We start from the raw sequence: 21,839 nt of genomic DNA, 5'->3' as shown, positions 1-21,839 counted from the left end.
CAGTTAAGCTGAGAGAGGAGTGGCTGAGTCCCAAGGGAGTGTTCGACCATGGGTCCCAGTAGGAGGTGTGGTGTGCTTGCCCAAAGGGGCGGGAGTAAGGAATGGCCTGATGAGAGGCTAGGGCTGAGAGAGCCCAGAGTGGGGTGAATCAGTGGTCACTGCCCAGATGAGGGTCACAAAGGACCCAAAAGACTGGGCCAGAGCTGTCTGAAATATGAATGGACAAGCCTGAGGATCTCTCTGGAGTACAGCGGTGGGAGTATGGCCTGGATGGGCATCATGTAAGAGGCCCTTATGAGAGGGGAGCAGAGTGTAAGAGGCCCTTGTGAGAGGGGGCAGTCAGAGAGAGGCCCAAGTAGGGCAGTATGTGAACAGCCTTACAAGGGTCTATGTTCAAGATGCCTGTAAGCCGGAGCTGTTTGTTTATGGCATGACATCAACAAGGCAGGGGACATATGCAGGGTTCATAGGAACATGTACAGATTTCCTGTCATCATTTGGGGCATATGAAAGACAGCTTCCCACCTATCTGACATCATAATCGTTTACAAACAAGGCGTGGCAGGCGACCAAGGCTGACGGTTTGCCCAGAGTCAAGGGCAGGGCCGGTATCAAGCCCGAAGGTGCCTTTGTCACATAAAGCTAGACCACCCTCATAGTCAGAAAGCTCCTCCTAATCTCCAATTTAAATTTCCTTTGCTGCAGACTGAGACCATTTTTCCTAGTCCCGTCTGTTATGGCCACAATACCAATCTTCTCTATAATTACTCTATAGATATTTGAAGACTGTTATCAAATTTCCCCTCAGTCTTCATTTCTACAGGATGAAAGAACTAGGTTCTTTGGTCTTTCTTTATAAGCCATGCATCTCAGGTCTTTTTATAGCTTCCTTAGATTCTCTGCAATATGGCTACATCTTCCTTGAAGTGTGAGGCCCAAAACTTGACATACTTCAGTACTCCAGATCATGTCCTTTGATTTTCATGGGTTACTTATGTTAATTCATTATGCTTTCAGTTCTTTTTTGAAGCCAAAGGATGCTGTTGGCTCATATTCATCTTATGATCTACTGTAATCTGCAGTTCCTTTTCTGCAGTACTGCAGCCTAACAGTCATTCCCCAACCTGTATTTGTGCATGCAGTTATTCCATCCTAAATACAGGACTTTGCACTTGTCCTTGTTGAATTTTATCTGTTTGATTGCAGACCATTTCTTCAGTTCCTCCAGGTCATTCTGGATCCTAACGTCACCCTCCAGAGGGACTTTACCATTTCATGGTCATGCAAGTTACCTTCTACCCGTATATTTTCAACCAATTCTTCCCAGTTTGTAAGCAGCAAGTTGAGATGAGATTCTTCCCTAGTTGACCTGTTTACCATCTATATTATCCATAGTGCACTCCAGAAATTTGCTGGACTGTTTTGCACTGCTGTGTTTCCCTCCCAATAGATGTCATGGTAATTAAAGTTGCCCATGAGACCCAGGTGCTATGATTTCAAAACATCTGTCAGTTGCTTAAAGTAGGCCTCATCCACCTTTTCCTCTTGCTTTGGTGCCATATAGCAGACGCTCACTATGACATCTCCTCCCCTGCTTTACCCCCTATAATCTTTACCCAGAGGCTTTCAAGAGTCCTACCTTTCCCTTTGTGGTGCATCTAACATATGTACGTCTGCTTTATAAGGGCAGCACCTGCTCCTTTTTTCTCCTGATTATCCTGCATGAACAAGTAATACCCATCCATAACAGTAGTCCAATCATGTGAACTATCTCACTACTAAGTTGTAAGGCACCATTTCCCAATTACTTCATAGCCCTTTGAAGATACTGGCCTCAGTAGTAGCACTGGAGGGGAGGAAGAGCAACTGGAGCAGTAGCCCTGACTACCACCTTTAGTAGAGAGAGAGAGCACAGAAATAGCTTCTACCAAGGCTGATTGGGCCTGATCTCCAGCAGCTGTAAACCAGCTTAGTCTTACTGACAATCATCTCTGCTGAGGTATAAGAATGGAGCAATAAGGTTACAGATAAAGAGTTGATTGAGGCCATGTTCCATCATCAATGAAAGCAACCCTGGTGATGTCATGGAAGTTGCACCCATGTTCACAAAATAAGATTTGGATACCTCACCCTTACCTAAGGATCCTCTGCCTATATAGATTGCTTTTGAATACAGGGGGACTGATTCACAGGCCCAGGAGGTCCCTTCCAGCCCTAGATTCCTGTGCTCTTTAACTGACAGTCCACTCCTTCATTTCACATCAGTATTATTTTCTCTTTTAGAATTTGTGGTTTTGTTTCATTTTTCTACAACTTTTCCAATTATGTTTAGTAAACTGATCATATATAAACTCCTGTGCTTGTCGGGACCAGTCCTGATTATATTTAGCATGTTCATATCTGTGATATTAAGCATGCACTAATGACGTCCTTTTAGAATTGATTTTAAAAAATGACATAGTTTCGTTTCCCTTTAAAAGCAGGCGCTTGATTTCTACTTTGTGAAATTCATGGAAATTGAAGGGAAAACCTAGAAACCACAAAGTCTAAGGAGCATCTTGGAAGTATAAAAGCAACATTTTTAGGGATTTCAGTGGGTGTTACTCGTATCCTGAAATGAGAAAACAGTGCCATAGGGTTTTGTTTTGTTTCTTTTTATTCTGTGCAACGTTCTATGACAAAGCATAATTTTAGTTTCCAAACTATCCCCTGTATAGTTTGCACTGTTATTACAAATAGATACAAACAGGTTGTAAGGAATAATTTGAATAACCTCAAAAACTCTCTCAGGTACACTTGACTTGGTGAGATTGTGCTAATATTTTTTCACATCCATGCCACTAATCGCTTCTGGGTGTAGCTAACAATTGTCTGGTGGCTATTGTCAATGGAGTAAAAAATATTTTTTCATGTTATTTTTCATTAATTTGACATTTCTTCTTAATACACTGTTGTATTAGTATCTATTATTTGTACAGTGCAATGAAATTGCATAGCCAGGGAAACAAACATGCCATGAAACTGTGCTGAGGAGCTTAAAATCTAAATAGAGACACAGACCACAGAACCAGAAATGCTAGAAGAGAAAGGTGGATTTCCATTTGGATACGAGTATAGAAAAGCTGTGAGATTCTCTTAAGAATAGTTTGAAGGTGTTTAAAGGAGCGAAATACAGCCCTAGGGGAGTTGGTACAACATCTAAGGTGCCCCAAGCAGCCCTGGGACTGACTTGACTTGACTTGAATTTAGCTCACAGAAAAGCCAATGATAAAAAATGGCATTGAGCTCAACAAGCAATAGAAAGCCTAGCTAAATACTGATAGGGCAGCTTTACCAATTAGGCCGTGGAAACGGGAAGATTCAGAATATATAAAACAGTGATTCTCAGCTGTTTTAGTCTTGAGGCATCCCTCATTTGGACTAAAGGCATCCTTTGTTAGACTGTAGGCAGTCCTTGCAACCTGGCAGCTTTTAGCTTTCACTAAGTTTTTAACTATGGAAAAATAATAGAGACATTTTTTTCTGTTGCAGAAAACTCAGAAAGACTCAACAGATTATTCTTTTTAGCCCAATGGATTCTGATTTGATCTTGTTTGGTTTATCTTGTGACTCACGTTTGTAGACTTAACAGTGCTAACTTTTTGTGGCATCCCATGGCACCTCTGAAAGGATCACAAGCAACTGTGGTTGAGAATCAGCAGCATAGTCAGATGTAGCAATTGTATCAATATCAAAGGATATGGATACAAGTTGTTATGATGAATATGTTACATTTGTATCACTCTGATAGTAAAATTACTGTAACCTGAACCCTGTTTCACCTAACATCAAAGTTATGAGCTCACTTGTATTACTACAGGCTCATCTGGACATAATATTTAGGCCCCTCTACACATTACAAGTATCGCACAATTAACTGGTTAATTCTGCAATTATCTTGAGACCAACTACATGTGCAAAGTACCTATCCCACCATAAAATGCTCCAAGCAGCTATAAAGGTGGACCTTGAAAATGTGTACTAACTTTTTACCTGGTTGCTACCAAGCTTTAATCTCCACATGTAGCAGGCTCTCCCCTATGGTTGGGAGCCCTGTCATCTGAAGGGGATCCCAGCCACGGGGATGCACCATGTCCAGCCAGGGCTGGGAGTCCCACAACTGAGGGGATTCACAACCCCAGCAGCTGCTGACTCTGGGTCCTGGCAGCTGCCATGATTTCCCAGTTTCATGCACCACTGGGAGATCATGGCAGCTGGAATCTTTCAGCCCCAGGCATTTCACATACTCCAGAGGTTAGGAGATTGCAGCAGCTGTGATCTTCCAGCCTCAGGGGTTTCATGCACCACCAAGGGTGGGAGATCCCAGCAGCTGTGCCTTCCAGCTGTGGGTGTCAACTGAGGGGGCTAGCCATGGGAGCTTGCTTCTTGCCACAGCCAATCCTGGGCTCCCCCTGCACTGGCAATAAAGTGTGATGGGATCAAATTTGTGATCTCACAGTCACACCACCTACCATTCATTAGATCCCGTTGCACCTTTACCTGTGCATGTAGAGAGGTTCTAAGACTATAATAGCTCCCCTGTGCTCCTGAGCTGCAGCTCTCCTCCCCTTTAAAGAGGCTAAAATTTGTTTTTTCCTACCCCGAAATAGGCAAAGGGAATCATTTGGAGGAAGGCTATGTGAGAAACAGGAAATGAGATTGGCTGTAATATTAAATGAGCTCGAAGATATAACCAGGAACAAAACTATGTGATGCGTTTGAGGCCAGGGGACTAAACTGGCTGTGGAAGAACCAGGGAAGCTTTTACAGAGATTAAAAAAAAAAGAGGATGAACAAAGAGGAAGGCAGAGAACATGGAACTCAGACAGGCAGGAATGAGAGCAAGTCAGGAAAGTCTTTTTTTTTCCCTTTATCCAGTGAAAATTTTCTAGAGTTCAAACATTTTCTTATTACATATTGGATGAGACCAAGACTTTCTGAAGGATAAAACCAGAGGTTTTTCAACTGTAACAGAACAGCTAATAGTCTAGCGGTAAAGACATTTACCTGGGATGTGGGGGGAAAAAAAGTTTAAATATTTATGTCAGAGCAGGGAGATGAATCACAGCATCCCATAAATGCTCTATCAGCTTGTTGGCTTTAGTTTTTTTCCCCTCAATTTGAATGGAATTCCATTCCATCTTTGTCAAAACTCGTACGCGCTTTCCCACAGAAACTTTCAGTTTAACAAATTGTCTTTGAATGAAAATACGGTTTCATCAAAAAAGCCCCACTCTGCTCTACAAAAATAAAAGTATGTTATAACGACAGACTTACTGGTATTGCTAGAGATGGAAAGGCATTTTTTTCTACATACATCACTAGGGAGAGAAAGTCAGTTTGATATCCTAAAGTTCTAGCTATGAGGGCAGAAGAAGAGCAAAGCTTCAAAGGTGATGAGAAGATGGGCTAGCAAGGAGGATGGTGGGGTTTGTCAGCATTGACAAAGGATAGGAGAAGCTGTGAGAGGAAGGAACATGAGTTCAGTCTTAGATGGGATAGTGAGAGCATGACAGAAGGCAGAGCTGCAAAATACTAGGCTGGAGAATAGTTGAAAGTGCTGAGTATTAATGTTTGGATTTGGATGACTTTCAGCTGGGTATGTTTCAACTTAGGAATTCCAGGACAAAAAACCCGAGACGTTTAAATGAGCAAAAGGCCCTGATTCAGCAAAACACTTCAGCCTACTCTTAAAAGTGCTTTGCAGGATTGTGACTTAAATATCCAGACAGCCCCATGGGGAATAAAAATATCCAATTTATCTCTACCAAAAGCTGTTACACAGAAGGACATTGTGATTTGCAACATCCTACATATCTTTGGGGGGAAAAAAAGAAGAGGTCCGTTGTGATCCTAAGCATTATTCACCAGAGACATACTTATTCAATGCTAGGAGAAAGAATGGAAAAACATTCCAAATCAAGTGATAACACAGTGAATGAAAATCCTAAGAGATGAATCAGTCACTCAGCATGGCGTCTGTAAGTTTAAATCATACTTTCCTTATCTGTTACAATTTCTGACAAGTTTAAAAAAATAAAATTTAGTATGAAAATTTACTATGAAAGAAAAATGAGAGGATAAAATTTAATTTATTTAGATTTTTGAAAAGCTTTAAATAAAGTTGTTTAGCAAGGTGCTGCTTGGGAAACTGGTCATTCTGTGGTGAAACTAAAGACCTTTGATAGATTAAGAATTGTGAAGTGATGGAGGTGAGGAATGAACGGCCAATTCTCACCATGGAAAAAGAGATCGATCTATGATGCTCCAGGGGGTCCTTGCTGTAGTTGGTGTTGTATAATATTGATTAATAGGTGCATTGTGACAAAGCAAAAATATCACTGAAAGAATCACAAGTCCCATGGCTGTCTACACATGGGAAGACTTTTCAGAAGGGTGTGTGAAAAAGGGATTTTCATAGATGCTAGAGTTGGACGGGACCTTGACAGATCATCAGGTCTGACCCCCTGCCCGGGCAGGAAAGTGTGCTGGGGTCAGATGACCCCAGCCAGATGCCGATCCAGCCTTCCCTTGAAGACCCCCAAGTTAGGGGAGAACACCACCTCCCTTGGAAGCCCATTCCAAATCTTGGCCACCCTTATTCCATTTCACAAGGTAAAAGAAACCATTTAAACAACTTATGTCCAAAGTGATTGGTTCTGAGTGAGGTGAATGTCTCAGAAGAAATATCTAGGCATCATTGTGGGCAACTCAGTAAAAATATTAGCTTGGTACACAATAACACTCAGTATATAAGATATTAGGCTATATGTTAGCGAAGATATTCATTCAGTATCCTGAAGACCACTTTCAGTTTTGATCACCACAACTCAAAGAGCTAGTAGAAATAGAAAAAGTTTGAGATAAGGGTCACAAAATGATTAAGGACATAGAGAGACAGCAAAGGGAAATTAAATGTAGGGAGAGATTAAAATGATGAAATTGAATAGGAGGAGAGTAAGAGGCGACATAACAGGCAGACAAACTAATGAATGGCTGAATAATACAACAGAAATATATATTTACATAAGCTTTTATTATATAATTGTTTTGCAAATCCTTCCCCAAAATTTTATCTAAAAGCCTAAAGTGCCATTCAGAATCTGGATACAGTTGCTGAATCAAAGAAAAGTTTAGCCCCAGATTTTTGAGAAAATATAGGTGGAAAGTGCAATTCTAGAAAATATAGGCAGAAAATGCAGTGAAGATGAAGTAGCACCAGAAGACTCTTTGGCAAAATATAATCGTAGCTAGACCTTTATCTTTTTTTAATAAAGATGTTATCTCCCTGCATCACACACTCTCTCTGTCTTTAAGTTGAAGGCAGAATTGGCACACTGTTATACTTTTGGTTATATAAACCAGATGGAGCAAGCCCAGTGTGACAACATTATTTTGTCACCTATATTTTAGGAAGATCTGAAATTGCTATTTGTAGTGTGTTACCTCGAAGGGAGTTCTGTTATATTTAGTAGTTGTAATATTTCTAGTGCAGTGTGCCTGAGGAGTGTGTATGCATGCATGTGTATAAAGTTATATCTCTACTGCACTTAGTGTAGGGTAAAGGGAGCAGAGCTAGTTTTAAATTAGGTAGCTTAGTACTGGTAGTAGTCCAGCTGCAACAGCACAGAGATCAGTGCATACATATTGAGCATTTCTTTGATCACAGGATAGGCATATACTGAGGGGTACAGCTGTGGAGCCTTAATTTGGTCTCCCAGTTCATAGGCATTTATAATACAGTCTTTAATTGTATCAGCATGTGGCATATTTTCCACTGGACCTCTTCTTCATTGCACAGAATGGGCAAGACCCAAAGCAATGAATCAGGGCTTCCCGGGGCCCAAGCATTATTTGTTGAACAATTTGCAAGGTGTATAGAGATTGAGACAGGGAAGAGAAAAGATAGACTCCTGGTTTAAGGCAGTTGTTGAAGTAGATTTTATCCTTGAAGCCGCCACAAAATGTATGTCTTTGCTTATAGTTAGACAGACTAAAGCCTTTTCCCATTCACCATCCTCACTCATCCTGGAAGTTGTGCTGAATTTCTTAGTATAAAGTTAAGCCTGCCCTGTTCACTTCCTAGTCTGCTCCTTTCTTCAGTGTGTCTGGAGTCTACCCACATGCTCCATATCAGAAACATATAGGACACCTGTACACATGCTAGACATCTGCTCCAACATATGCTAATTAGTGCATGTCTGTTCAGCATCCCCTTGTTTCAAAGTGGCAGTGGGCAGGCTTTAACTAAAGCTCATTGAACAAATTTTAGTTCAAGCACTCCCACTGCCATATTGAAGCACAGGACACTGAATTCACATAATTCAGTGGGTGCTTTATTAGAGTGACTCCCAGAGATGCTCTAATTAAAGCACCTCCCCCACATGTATAGATGCCTATGATATCTGCTGGCTGAAATCCCACAATTTCTTGTTCCTGACTTCCAGCTGTTTTGACCCTTCCCTTACCCTTCATCTCTCTACTACTCTAAGTATATGTACATCAGAGTGCTCATCTTATTTTTTATAGAGAAAGAGGCTGACCACAAACTCTGGATTCAGAAATAAATCTGATTTTTTCTAAGTAGGTCTTAGGCTGCTTTTTAGAAGGGCTTTGCTTCACAAATAAGACTTTCAGTGTGGATTACATTGACGAAGGCTATAATATGGGCAAAGTCAGCTCATATGGCTCAAGTTGACTGAGGGTGACTTGTAGGGTGACTCTAAATATCAGTGGAGGCAACCAAAAATTCCTGTGTGATGCTGGGACAGTCATTTAAATCAGATGAGATTTTCCTTTTATGAGTGACAAGCTTGAGCCACATGGGGTTTAATTTTCCAAAGTGCTAAGCACTCACAAGTGCAGCTAAAGTCAGTACTCTGTACTCTGAATGCATGAAGTGCCATGAAATGGTAAATATGCTATTTTAAAAGAACAGAAGAAACAGAATAAAAATAAACAGGGCTGTGGCATCAGGTAGCTGAACTGAGGTTGCACAGGCAGCATTTCCCAACTGGCAGGGGTTGGTTTTTGCAATTGAAATTATTCTCTTTGTATATCTTTGTATACCTTTTGTCAAAGGTGTGTATTTCAATTTAGCTACAGATAGACAGGAGGGGAATATTCAAAGGCACTGGTGTGACTTGGGTACAAAATTCCTGTTAATTTTAAGTTGGCATTGGGCATGTATACATGTGCGCTGTAATGCATGATAGATTATTTTACTGTGTATTAAAGTGTCATGTAAAAATGTGACGTTACACTAAAACATAGTAAAATAATCTATTGTGCATTGCCACTTAAAAAGCATGGAAATGAGCTACTGCACAATGCGCATTAATTTAGCACCTCAGGGTGCCTGTACATGAGCGGGGAAGCTGCTCTGATGTGCTGTAATTACAGTGCATTGAAGCAGACTCGATTAACCATGTCTGCTGGAGTGTGATAATTACCGTGCTCTAGCAGCTTCCCACATCTCATGTGTCAGCATTCCCAAACTTCAAAATGCCATGGGGGTGCCATATCCAATGCTCATTTGATGAGCTTTAGATAATTACCCCCATTGCTATTTTGAAATGCAGGGACAGTGATACAAGAAATGCTCTGGGCACTTTAAGTAAAGCAGCTCTCAAAGATGCTCTACTTAAAGCACTTCCCCACCACTCTCAGAGTATGTGTATAAATGACCTCACACTGGAGAAAATAAATTTAATGTGCATTAGTAAAGGTGCATTAATGCATGTGTAGACATGCCCATTGAGCGTCTGAATCCTTTAAAAAATCTCAGTCATAATAAATTGATTTGTTTTTTGAATGAAAATCCCTGAGACCATCATTCTGATCTTTAAGACAGCATTTGAATCATATATGATTCATATCCGATCAAATCTGCATGTCTGAAAAACAGTTTAGCCCTGTGCCAAGCTGTGGTACAATATTATGGCAAAAAGCATATTCTTTTTAATTTCCCACATAATGAACATGGCTGAAAATTTTGATAATTATGCTCTTATTGTGTCTTTTTTCTGTATAAACCTTATATGAAAGGTTCTGACAAGGAGGTTACAATCCTTATAGAACTAGACATTGACAAACATTTCAAGCTAAATAAGGTGTCATGTTCAATTCTTTATTCATTCCTCAAGGTAAATTGAGAAACTGTGCCATCTTTTACACAGCAAGTCCGTTATCCCACAGGGATTATTCTGGAAATACCTGTTTCAAATACTTAAATTTCCCTATAGACTATGTCCTTTTCTCAGGTAAGCAAATTAAGACCCTGATAAACATTAGTCAGACAAGAAAATACTGTATTGTGAATTAACATTTTTTTTATTATTGTTTTTGTAGTGATATAATCCCACCTAAATCTGGATAGTTCCACAAAATACAATTTATTAGGCGGTACATCATTTATGAAATGTTGCTATTTTAATATTTTCCTCTTCCTTTTTGTTTGTAACCCCATCAATCATCCTAAATAATTCCTTTCCACCTAAGAGGCGTTTGCAAGTATGGTGCACTATACAAATATAAATCCTTTCTAGGGACTTCGTATGTATCTTTCACTTTTAACAGCACAGCTATGTCATTTGGCTGTATTTAGAGCTTCAGGAGGAATTACCCATGTTATGTTTTGCAGAATCAAAAATAGGGAGGATGATTTCATGTTTAGATCCCTAGCCTACATCATGGGAAGCCTAAGCTCAAATGCCTGTCCACCACAGACTTTTTCAAATTACTTAGGCCCAGATCCTCCAAAGTATTTAGATGTCTAATCCCACTGTTTTCACTGGGACCAAGATGCCTATATACCTTTGGGGATAAAGACCTTAAAGACCTTAAAGACCTTAGATTCTTTAAGTCTGAATATTCCCACCTTTAAATGGTAACATATAAACTGTTGTAGCCCCTAGCCCATTGTGAGGCTCAATAGATGGAGAAGCACCCTCTTCAATCTGTTGACTCTCACAGTGAGCTACGGTGGGGTGGAGCATTATCTGAATTTCTCAGATATTGTGGCAGTGGGAGTATATAAATAGCAAAGGTGCCTAAAGCTTGCTTTAGTACCATTTATTCTAAAAATATATGTTGTTTTAATTATATAAAAATAAGGGTTCAATCAAAGTTCATGCATTCTGCTCTTGAATAGCAACACTATTCTGTGACTTTGTGAGTGTTCATGTGGTATGTTATTGACAATGTATCAACAAATGAATCTAAATTAATATTTGCTACCATGTTTGTAAACAAGAAATAATTAAAAGAATTTAAGGTTAGTTACTATGGAATAAGCATTAAGGGTACTTATACACATGATGTGTTGGAAAGCCAGTGCATTGGAGCAGACTCAATTAGTCTGGAAATGCAGTGCATTGGGGCAGACTCGATTAATCGAGTCTGTGGGAGCACATAAATTGATATGCTGTGGTAGCCTCTCACATCATGTGTATCTGCAGTGCAGCACATCTTTGTGCAGAGAAAATGGCAGTCGTTTGCTTTGAACTAAAACACGTTCAATGTGCTTTAGTTCAAAGCACCCCGCTGCCATTTTCTCAGCACAGGGATGTGCTGTACCACTGATACATGTGATGCATGAGCACTTTTAATTAGCGCAGCATTAAAAACACACGTAAAAATACCCTAAATGACCATCATTTGATCAAGAAACATCATAACTGTACACTAACTTTATGGTTCCAGTAATGTTGAATGAAAACTCTAAATGTGGGAATTACACAGTAAAAATACAATTTAAATAAGGCAGGAAATCAAAATATTCTTGCAGTGAAATTAATCCATATTGCCCTTGCAGTTTGATGGCATACATGTAGCAAAATAAACAGAGGTTTTTGAATCTGCTTGAAAGAGAAAAGAAGGAATAAATCCCATATACAAGTCTATTAAACATGGCTTCATAAATGTAGCTGAGGGAGCTTTATGTTTTGCATTTCCTAACTTTTCTTTTTTAACTGTAAAATATGAAATTTAACAGGTTTGTGTCTACATTTGTCTGGCTTTACTTTGGAGAGCCCTGGAAATCAGTCTCATCTTTATAGAAACATTTAAACCCACTAAATTAACTGACAAGCACTAAAACTTCCAGTATTCCTGTTAACTTGATCCTACAAATATTTGCACAGGCTTAAATTTATCTATGTAAATAGACCTATTGCTATCACATATGTTTGTGTGCTTACAAATTAAATACATGTGTAAATGTTTGTAAGCCTGTAGCATGAAGCAGAACCCAAGATCTCACCTCCCCAGAGCTCTAGGAAAAATCAGATTAATCTCTGAATCCAGAGTTTGTGGTCAGCCTCTTTCTCTTTAATAAATAAGGTGAACCAACCCCTTGACCTATTCATGAACTTCACGTGTTCACATGCACTTTTTCTATTTGAAATTTTGGTTCTGGTTGTTCTCTGTACACTGGAAAATCCCATTCTGCACAGATGCGGGCCTGACAGTGTGGAATATGTCATTTTTTGAGAGCAACAAAGATATGTACCCATCATACACCACTGCTACAGTATTTTTAAGTGTGGTCCAGAAGTTTTCCCTGAAGAATAATGGATTTTTTTACTCGGTTTCCAAAAATGTTATGGTGCAAAGTGAACGTGTATGCTTACAGAAACAATAAGGAACAGTTTAGTGGTATAAGGTATTTTTTCATGCTTGTTCAACCATAAGCAAGTATATATTGATAAGTGCAAAATGGCAAACAAGCCATTTGTGATATAATTTACTCTTGCATTGTACAGTGAAAAAAGAGCATAAGGTGTGTGTGCAACAGAAGCGGGAAACTGGGGTAGGATGAAGTCAGGCAGGGTGGAGCCTTAGAGATTAGCTGGTTCAGAGAAGCATGAGCTTCTTTGGGCTGCATACAGACATTTAGGAAGGTGAGGTTGCATTTAAAAATAGCCACCCTAATCTAAGGTAAGTCAGGATGGGGGAGCTGGGGATGTATTTGTGGGGACCAAGAGGGGCAATAGGCTTTTTAGGGGGATCAGAGGGGCAGGTAGAGTCCACAGGAGGGATTGGAGAAGCAGATGGAGGGACTTTATCCACCAACCCCTGAGTCCAGGGGCTAATTTTAGCTCCATGACCTCCCCACCCCCTCAGTGCACCTACCCCTCATTTCTCCTACATGCACGCTCCCCCCCATCCCAGCTTACTTCCTCAGCTCCCAGCATTGGTGAGAATATATAAAAAAGGCACTGGGAGTGACTTGTGGGATGGGGGATGGGTGTGGGTGGGAGCTGCCCATCTAGGAGCGGGGGGAGGGCTAGGTGGCTCAAAACAGCCCAGCGCCAAGGAGGGGATAGGAAAAGTGCATTGGAAACTGTACAGAAGTTCAGTTAAATCAGTCGCACCAGAGCCACGCAAAGTTAGGGGTACACTTAACTTAGATCAGGATGACCGTTTTTAGACTGATCTAACTGCCCTGAACTTCTGTATAGTTCACATGTAGATTCACCTAACTAGTGAAAGGTCTGCACCTGGGTAAACTAAGTTAGATCAGGTGGCCATTTTTAACATGATCTAACATCCCCCTAACCTCTCCGAATTTCTTTACACCGCCTCAGGCAACAACTCACTTTGTCAGATGCTAAAAGGAGACTGGCAGAAAGAAAAATGTCTATATAGAGGGGAAGAGCTGGGGAGAGGGGACACTGCTAAGAAAGTCAATAATCATTTGAAATTAGTAAAGCTGTTAACACTTTGATGGATACCAGAGTTAACAACTAGCTTGGATAATGGGATAAGAAACCATGGTCCCTGTTGATATGATGGCTAATACAATGTAGTCTGTTCGTGATCCGCCCCCACCCCCCCCGGTCCCCCAATTCTGTGTTCCATGTGGTTTATAATATTTTCTTATATTATAAGCATGGCTATTCTGAAGTCAGTGATGGAAGATCCTGGGCAAGAGCAGATATAGGATTTAGAAAAATGGGATGCATATGGTGTGGTATCACATATAACACAATACATATTCTTCTCTCATTAAAGAGAAACTAAAAGCTTTACTATTAGGCTAGGGATTAATGTTTTGTTATTCAGTGTAAGTTCAAAGCAAAAACAAATGTAACTATCGGTATGTGCATGCATTTGCTAGATTATTTATTAAATTAAACACAACAGACTAGGCAAAAATAGTTAAAAAATATTGTGTCATTAGTCCTGTAGAAATTACAGTTAAATGTACATCTCTTATTCAGATTTGTGAAACAAAATGTAGTCTTCTTGAGCATCTTGACAGTGCCTCTAATACTTCACTGTCAGTCATTTCTACACCTAATTTAATATTACTATTCCTGAGTGAAGGTTTTTAGCTAGAGCTAAAAACAGTCTGAAGGGCTATGAAATAGGAGACAAACATTACTGAAAATGACTAACAGATGCCAGTATTGCAAATGAAAGACTAGCTTGAATAGTGGAGCATCGAGACCTTTAAAAAAGTGAGAGGGTCCAGTACTGTAGAGTGGGGAGAGATTAGCAGGAATCAGGGAGGTGATAATGAGCCATGAATTCAGTTGACTTCATCAGGCTGCCCAAATAGAAATGCCACTGCCCCGACCAGGGAGTTGGGGTTTTTTTGTTTGTTTGTTTCTTTCTTTCTTTTGTTTTTAATCTTTGGGTAGAGCAGGAATTAAAGGGCAAGGGGCAGGGAGGGTTTAACTGCACCGCTGCACCTCCTTCTCCCCCTGGATCCTCCCCAGTCCACAGAGATTAGTGTTCTGCCATGGGCTTTTTGCTTTTTTCTGGAACTGATGATAAGATTGTGTGAGAGAATAACAGTTGATATTAAAGGCTAGATTCTGACAAGATCCTGCAAGCATCAACTGGATGAGAAGGTGCAAGGGCAGTTTCCCACACCGCGGGACTTGTCGTTCCCACAATTGTAGTTCTTGTGCTATCGTGGGGGAAAGGATTCCTTTAGGGTAGTGCCTCCCGCACAGGCCTTTAAACCCTGATGGCGACAATAGGTAGTGTTGCGGTATCAGCCAAGCTAAGGAAAACTGGCTCTTCACCCCTTCTAGTGGCTAAACGTTTATGACTATTGCTTGTGGCTCATAGCTCATGGCCTGAAATTACAGCTGTCGCTACACCTGCAGGAATGAACTGGGAAGGATTAGCTAATGGCCCTAAATTCTCAAGCTTCTGCATATAGACAGATGGGCCCTTCACACATGACTAAAAGTGCACGGGCCCTTAGGTTGCATGCAACAATAGCTTGCTATTAAATGCTTACTGTAATGCTTTAGCCATGCATGATGCACAAGAATTAGGGATTTCCATAAATCATGCTGGAAGTGCCCCCACAGCAGCTCCTTTAATGCTTTTCATTTTGCCGCTTGCCAGCCCCGCCAAATGGGCCATTTGCCACTGATCACCAGGAAAACAAAAAACTGTTTTTAAATATGCCACAGTTTTTGCTTTCAGGGGGGATCAGTGGCAAATGGCCCAGCCAGTGAGGCTGCTCCACCAGTCAGGGTAGTGTGGGCAAGCGATGAAATGAAAAACAGTAAAGGAGCCGCTGTGGGGGGCACTTCCAGCATGATGTATGGAGATCCCTAACACTAATACATCTTATTGCAGTATATCAGTAAAAAAATGTGTGAGTTTCAAACTCACGTAAAAAAAATGTAATATGAAGTTTATCTGTGATGAGAAGTGTTTCTTACCATATAAACTTACAGGCTGTTGTAGTGAATAAAGTGAATGCAGCTGCTTTTAAACATTTTAAGTATATATTTTCATGATACCAGAGAAGCAGTCATGATTTATCAAGTAAATAATCCCTTAAAATATTCCAAGGTTATATTCTCGTTTGAAGATCCCCCAGGCCTAAGGCTACAATTTCAGCGGGTCTGCTTCTGACCAAGCTAGCAGAAATTTACAGTACTGAGCTTTTTTTTTCTTCTTTCTGTTCTTTAATTTCCATACCTCTGAGTGTGTAGATCAAGTCAAAATTTAGGACAAAAGTAAATATCGCCCAACTATGAAGCCTACTTGATAAATATAAATTGCAAGATATATTACTAACAGGGAGAAGAACTTCAGTCAGGAAAGAAAGTGATACAGAGCCATATGTGGAATCTCTTGAGGAAAAAAAAATCCCATCTGTTTGATCTATTAATCTCCTTAAGGAAGTAGGAAAAGTTCCATCATTTGATTCACTTAAAACTAAGCTAGAATTAGCTTTTAGGTATGCAGTAGAGAAGACTCCTACATTGCACTAGATGATTTCTGAGAATTACATAGGAAGATGCAAAATTGAGAATTATTTTCTAAACCTATTGTCATCTTTGTTGCTATCCTCTGCATTTTCTCTACGTTCTCCATGCTTTTCTTAAAGTGTGGTGCTTAGTGCTGGATACAGTGTCCCAAACTTAGACCTCTGTATCACCAAGTGCTGCAAAATAGTTTCTATATATGTCTTATATACTCTACTCTTGTTAATACATCCCAGAATTAGATTTTTTTCCCAATTACACTGTAAGTCCTTTTCTTTAGCATTGTTTCCTAGTCACCTATTTACCAGATTTGAATTTTTCTTCTTAAGTGTTTAAACTTTCCACTGTTTTTATTGATTTTCATCTTTTCTCTTTTAAACTATTTCTTCAATTTCTCAAGATCTCTGTGAATTTAATTCTGTCTGCAAGAGTGCTTGCAATTCTTCCCAGCTGGGTGTCAGCCATAAATGTTGTAAGTGGACTCTTAATTTCATTATCCAAGTCATTAGTAAAAATCTATGTATACGCCAAATGCACCCAATAATGACCTCATTTGATATGGCCTCTCAGTTTGGCAGTGAACTCTTGATGGCTACTGTTTGAGTATGGTTTTTCAACCTGTTGTTCACCCCATTTATAGTAGTTTAATCAGGGTAATTTTTCTGAGTTTCATTATAAGAGTACCATGTCTTTTAGAATTAAGATATATCACATCAACAACTTTGTCCTGACCAGTTATCCTCTCTCTATTAAATGGGTCTGATATGGTTTGTTCTTGATAATTCCATTTTGTATTGTTATCTTTTTTGTAGTTCTCTAGCTGCTTACAAATTGATTGCTTAATAATTTGCTCAAAAGTCTGTTGCAGTTAATGTTAATAGTGTTTAGCAGCTGGTCACAACTAACTGTTTTGTGAAGACTGAAGCAAAATGAACATTTCTGTCCACTTTGTCGTCTAATATTTGCTCACTGTCCACTCTGAGCCTACAGTGCTTCTTTTCTTTGCTTCTTCAATTACCGTTTCATATTACCTTTCAGTTGTAACTCATTTGCATCCTACATTTTGTCCTTTTGTCCTTACATATTATATTGATGTTCTTGTTTTATATTCATTATTCACGTTGTGTTCTTTTCCCCGTTTTTTCTATGATAATTATGACATCAAGGAGTCTTTATAGAAGCATTACTATACTTTTTACTCATCTCTGCATAATGATAGTTTGTTTCTGTGCCTTTAATATTAACACTTTTTGAAAATGTCATCTCTTCTGAACTCGTTTCTCCCTTAGACTTCCTTCCCGTAGGATCTGACCTATCAATTCCCTGATCTTCCTAAAGTAGGCTTCATTTTTTTTTTTTTAATTCACTGTCATTACCCCTTTTCTTGGAATCACCAACATGCTTTCACCCAAATCACCTCCCTTTTTTTCAGATTTGCATCTGATTTCTAAAATAGCTGCTCCCTGATTACCTGATCCACTAAAAAACCTGTCCCCAACACATGCCAAGAACTCACTGGACACGTCTTCTCCTGTCCTAATTTATACATATTTATATGTATTAAAGAAAGCTCCACTATCCTCTTACATAATATATATGTAAAAGAATAGTGTATTAAGAGAATAAATGGTGTTTTTAATAGATTTATTCCTTTAACAGCCTGTACTATAGTGAGTCATGTCTAATGAATAACGCCTAATTTAAGAGTTTGTTCATGCCAAACTCAGATGGAAATAAATACGTCAAATCATGCATAAAGCTCAGAAATAGAAAGGGCAAGGCTTCTATTGCTGTCAGCTAGTCTCCTAATCAGGAGATATTCTTTTTTCATAGTTTTTGGGCTTTTTCAGAGAAAGTTGATATTAACATATTTAAATACATTTTTTGTCAAGTAATGTTGTTGTATTGAGAAACACTATTTCCAGAGGCAAGAATTTTTTTGTGGGTAATGTCTCTTATTGCACCATCTGTATGGTTGTATGTATTTCCAAAGGAATCAAAAAAGGGACAAAAAGGGCATATGTTTATATACTGCAGCAATGAGCATGTGTCAGGTAAAATTTCTGTTGCTACTGATGGGAGCTTCCTTTTTATACACAATGAAGGACTCAGCATCAGGAGAGAGTGGGGAAACAGCAGGCTAGGATGATAAAAAACTAAAATAATAAGGAAAAGCACTGAATTTGATTGCAGGTTCTTTGGGGCAGAAACTATATTTTTGCTCAATGTCTGTACAGGACATAGCTCAGTGGGGCCCTGGTACCTAACCAGGGCTTCTGTATAGTGAATAATAAACAGCAGCAATTATGTAAATGTAGGAAAAGAGAGCCAGATATCTATAAAACCATTCCTCTAAATCCTGATAGAGCCTACTGTCTCAATGGGGACTATCTTCAACAACTCTTTGGTCATGCATTGTTTATATTAATTCTGTCATGTATAAGACTCCAATACTGAATTCACCATCCAGCGCAAGGTGGCAAAGGCCTACAGCAAGGCAGCAGCCCTCGATTTCAGGAGGGGGGACTTCAATGAGCTAAGGAGAATAGTCAGGGAGGCACTGAGGTCCCAGAAGGGAGGGAAGCCAGGTGTCCAAGAAGAGTGGTCGCTCCTTAAGGAGGTAATCTCAACACAGATCAAAGGGGGCAGGAGGGCGCAAAACCCCCATGGCTCACCAAAAGCATCCGGGAGTGTCTCCTAGCTAAAAGGGAGGTGTACAACCAATGGAAGGGAGGGGCCATCACCAGGGAGGATTATACTGCGGTTGTTCAGGGATGTAGGGGGGCAGTCAGGAAGGCCAAGGCAGAGATGGGACTGGGACTAGCTTCCTGGATCGAGGACAACAAGAAGTCCTTTTTTAAATACATAGGGGGCAAAAAGAAGGTTCCGGGTAATGTGGGGCCCTTGCAGGACACACTAGAAAATTTGGTCGTCACACTAGAAAACAAAGCTAACGTATTTAATGATTTCTTTGCCTCTATTTTTCTGAGCAGGGTCTGTAACAGCCACCCTCCCCCACCCCCGCCCTGGGTCCCCCTTACACCTAGGCCAAGGGTTAGTGAGGAACTAGTTAGGAAACTTCTGGAGGGACTGGATGTATTCAGATCAGCTGGTCCAGACAATCTCCACCCTAGAGTGCTGAGGGAATTAGCTGAGGTCATTGCAGGACCCCTGGCACGGCTTTACAAGCATTCATGGTGCTCTGGTGTGGTGTGAGAGGATTGGAAGAGGGCCAATGTGGTTCCCATCTTCAAAAAGGGGACGAAGAAGGACCTGTAAAACTACAGGCCAGTTAGTCTTACCTCGATCCTGGGCAAGCTTTTTGAGAGAATTATTTTGGCGCACCTCCACGAGGGGCCAGCAGGGGAGATTATGCTTAGGGGCAACCAACATGGGTTCATTAGAGGCAGGTCCTGTCAGACCAACCTGGTGGCCTTGTACAACCAGGTCACCAAATCCTTAGATGGAGGGGTAGCAGTGGACATAGTCTTCCTGGACTTTCAGAAGGCCTTTGACACTGTCTCTCACCCCATTCTCATTAAGAAACTGGGGGACTGTGGTGTCAACACCTACGCAGTCAAATGGGTCGCCAGCTGGCTGGAGGGTCCAACCCAGAACGTGGTAGTGGATGGGTTATTTTAGACCTAGTGGGCAGCGGGGTTCCGCAGGTCTTGGTCCTCGGGCCTGCACTGTTCAACATCTTCATCAGTGACTTGGACGAGGGCGTAAAAAGCACCCTGTTCAAATTTGCTGATGACACTAAGATGTGGGGGATGTGGGTACGCTAGAAGGGAAGAATAGACTGCTGTCAGACCTAGACAGGTTACAGGGGTGGGCAGGTGAGAATAGGATGGGATTCAACACAGACAAGTGCAAGGTGATGCACCTGAGGAGGAACAACCAGCACCACACCTACAGGCTGGGGAACTCCCTTCTCGTCAGGGCAGAGGCAGAAAAGGGTCTTGGAGTCATCATTGATTCCAAGATGAACATGGGCCAGCAGCGTGGGGACACGGTCAGGAAGGCCAACCGCACCTTGTCATGCATCCACAGATGCATCTTGAGCAGGTCCAAGGAGGTGATCCTCCCCCTCTATGCGGCACTGGTCAGGCTGCAGATGGAGGACTGCGTCCAGCTCTGGGCACCGCACTTCAGGAGGGATGTGGACAACATGGAGAGGGTCCAGAGGAGGGCCAGTTGCATGATCAGGGGGCAGCAGGGCAGGCCCTACGAGGAGAGGCGATGGGACCTGAAGCTGTTCAGCCTTCGCAAGAGAAGGCTGAGGGGGATCTAGTGGCCTGTTACAAACTAGTCAGAGGGGACCAGCAGGCATTGGGGGAGTCCCTGTTTCCCCTGAGCACTACCAGGAGTGACCAGAAATAACGATCACAAGCTGGCAGAGGGTAGATTCAGACTAGACATCAGGAGGTGCGACTTCATGATCAGGGCATCTAGGATCTGGAACCAACTTCCAAGAGAAGAGGTGCTGACTCCTACTCTGGGGGTCTTTAAGAGGAGGCTGGATGAACACCTTGTTAGGGTCGTTTGAGCCCAGTACTCTCTCCTGTCATGGCAGGGGCTCGGACTTGATGATCTGCTCAGGTCCCTTCTGACCCTACAAACTATGAAACTATGAAACTGCAAATAGTTATACATCTGCTTTCCTTTAAATATCAGAGTAGTCTCCTTGTTGAAGTCAACAGCACTGCTTGTTTGCAGGATTTGGGTTTAGTTCCTTAAGAATTTGATTCTTGGTATATTTATTATTCAGCATTGTGGTAATTACTGTAGCTTCAAAGGGATTGTTTAGGAAATTTTACAAGCAAGGATCCTAAGATTTTACAGTTACTCCACTAACAAAAGCTATAGAATGCCTGCAAACTACTAAACCAAATAAACATTATTTTCATTTATGCATTCATAAAGCATACATAGACAACAGTCAATAATATTTGCAGCTGTTTATAGCTAGCTTGCACATTATACACATTTCTGTAATGAGGAATCAGTGCTCTCTCACCTACCTTTCCAAATAGCATTTACCAGATTTTTGCGTCTGAAAAATGCTCTGCCTTTTTATGTTTGTTTGTTTTTAATGCACTAGCAGTAAAGGCTGTAGCTGATTAGTTCATATAAGTTAATCAGAATGATGATTAAATGGTGCTTTGGTCATTTTATCAATAATTTTCTCATTTCTATGGTATGCATTTCAAGTTGAGATTTGCTGGAAATACTCTGTAATTTACTGACACCTCAGATAACCTAGATTTTTTTTTTAAGACAGTGAATTTTACTTCACGAAAAATGTTGTAAATGCTTTGTGATGTAATGTGAGGTAAATACATGAAGGCAATTGTTGCGGGGTTTTTTCTTTGACAAAATGTAGCAGAAAACTGCACATATCTAGTCAGCACAAATCCAGTCGGTAAACCTTCCTGAGCCTTGAAACTGTGACAGCAGCGTGTCCCATGCCTGCTGGAAAACATTTATGCCCAGGGGCAGGGGAAAATATACATGAAAGAAGGTCTGTAATCTTACTGCTTTTCATTTTGTTTA

The 21,839-nt window shown here is 40.7% G+C and overlaps 1 protein-coding gene across 5 annotated transcripts in view; it reads left to right on the top strand.

Moving 5' to 3' along the window:
• Nucleotides 1–21,839, top strand: part of CTNNA2 (catenin alpha 2) — a 914,223-nt gene that overhangs the window by 823,794 nt on the left and 68,590 nt on the right. The gene's annotated exons all lie outside the window — the stretch shown is intronic.

The sequence above is a fragment of the Crocodylus siamensis genome, chromosome 2 (assembly GCF_052110815.1).
Source record: "Crocodylus siamensis isolate JL-2025a chromosome 2, ASM5211081v1, whole genome shotgun sequence".
Taxonomy (NCBI): domain Eukaryota; kingdom Metazoa; phylum Chordata; order Crocodylia; family Crocodylidae; genus Crocodylus; species Crocodylus siamensis.
The sequence above is the reverse complement of the archived record's forward strand: the minus strand, read 5'-3'. Positions and strand labels throughout refer to the sequence as shown.